The sequence below is a fragment of the Macrotis lagotis genome, chromosome 5 (genome assembly GCF_037893015.1).
Source record: "Macrotis lagotis isolate mMagLag1 chromosome 5, bilby.v1.9.chrom.fasta, whole genome shotgun sequence".
Classification (NCBI taxonomy): domain Eukaryota; kingdom Metazoa; phylum Chordata; class Mammalia; order Peramelemorphia; family Peramelidae; genus Macrotis; species Macrotis lagotis.
Window position 1 is genome coordinate 67163517 of NC_133662.1, and position 2324 is coordinate 67165840.

Below are 2324 nucleotides of genomic sequence, written 5' to 3' on the forward strand. Positions count from 1 at the left end.
TTGACAAACCCAAAGACATAAGTCTCTGGGATAAGAATTCTCTATTTGACAAAAATTTATGACAAAAAATGGAAAATAGTAAGGCAAAAACTAGGCATAGATCCACATGTCACACCATTCACCAAAATAAGATCAAAATGGGTGCAGGATTTAGACATAAAGAGCAAGACCATAGATAAATTAATAGACCAGGAAATACTCATCTATCAGATTTATGGAAAGGGATAAATTTATAACCAAATAAGAATTAGAGAATATTAACGATAAAATTAATGATTTTAACTATATTAAATCAAAATTTTTACAATAATAAAATCAATGCTGCCAAACTTAGAATGAAAGCAGGAAGCTGGAAAACTATCTTATAACTAGGAATTCTGATAAAGGTCTCATTTCTAAAATATATAGAGAATTATGTCAAATTTGTAATATCACAAGTAATCTCCAAATTGATAAATGGGCAAAGGATATAACCATACAGTTTCCAAATGAAGAAATTAAAGCTATATATAATCATTTGAAGAAATGTTCCAAATCACTATTGATTAGAAAAATGCCTATTAAAGTATCAATGATGTATCTTCTCCCATCTTTCAGATTGGTCAAGATGAGAAAAAGGGAAGATGATCAATATTGGAGAGGTTGTGGGAGGAATGGAAAATTTATGCATTGCTCTTTGAGTTGTGAATGGGTCCAAAGTTTCTGGAGAGCAACATGGAACTATGCCCAACAAGCAATAAAACTGTTCATATCTTTTGATTCAGAAATTCCAGTTCTAGGTCTATATCCAGAAGAAATTATAAAGAAAATGAAAAATCTTACATATTCCAAAATATTCATAGCAGCTCTTTTGTAGTTTCAAAAATTGGAAATTGAGGGAAATTGAGAGGATTGTTACACTAGTGTATCCAGATATCAATTCTAGTTTCTAATCTTTAAGTGTTCAGCAGATACTTAATTTCAGGTATGAGACTAAATGGGTAATGTTGTCCTTGGGGGAACAATTTCCTTTTGAATCATATGGAGATTAGCTAATAGAATGAGCCATGAAATTTGATTACCCTTTTCTTAATATGCATGAAACTAGACTTCAAGTTCTCTGGACATGAGTTTCATTTGTTCAGCACAATTTTGTGATCCTGCATCATAGTTATTCAGAGCTATATGAAAAAAAGCAACCAATAAATAGCTACAACAGGATTTTATTGAACCTAACATTATTCAACCCATGTCAGATTTTAAATATAATCTCTTCCTTTAATGATTGCCAACTGTAGCAGATTCCAGCTGTGGGTCTTATGCTGTATGCCAGTGATTTCTATTATTTGTGCTAAATGCATAGGAGACATTTATTTCTTTGTAAGAAACTGCTCTTTGATTGTACAAAATTTATGGCAATCATTAGTCATTCTCTCTGACCTTGATTGTATAAAGCTTCGCTCATTTCCCTTTCACTCAGTTTTCCCAATTTATCTTGCTTCTGTGGTTGACACAATCAGAGATATTTGTGTCTTGGGCCACTCAAATAATGGTCAGAGATATGAGTTTCCACAGCATCAATCATGATAATAGGCAGAATCAACACTGCCCCACATTTTTCTGAACAAATATAACAAACGGTAATGTATCCATTATTTTAAACCAAAAATTTATTTTAATTACTAATTAGATTTTTTTCTCACTAAATGTTTTTTGGATAAGGAAATAGAAAAGGGGGGGAAATTTGTCCTAAGACATTGCTTATTATGTAAAGGAAAGAAATATTAATTTCTCACAGATCTACTAAAACTGTTAAATAAAGGCTGTCAATTTTGATGTGAACAGCCCAAATTAAATCAAGAATGGTGTTTTAACTTGAAGCATGGTGAGGATGGCATAAGGTACAATGGGATTTACTTAAATCCCAGATCAAAAAAACCACACAAAAACCCAATAAACCAATTATGTAAATTAACACTATTACATATATATATATATATACACACATTTGCATACATATACACATGTATACTATGCATATACACACAAATATACATATATATGTTTATATATTCACAAATATATATACAACATAAAGACTGAAAGTCAGATTTCCTATTAAAGCAGTGTTCTAACCAGTTCAACAATGGAAGACAGATCAGAAGAATGCTACAAGGGAGAATAGATCATAAAGCTCTCTTTGATATTCTAAATCTGAGAAAAATTGAATGAATGGCAATAAGATTAAGGAAGTTGAGAGGTCCAGAAACCATGTTATTCAAATATTGAAAGTATCAAGTTTATTCTGAGAAAAAGAGATGGTTTAAAGGATACATGGAACAAGA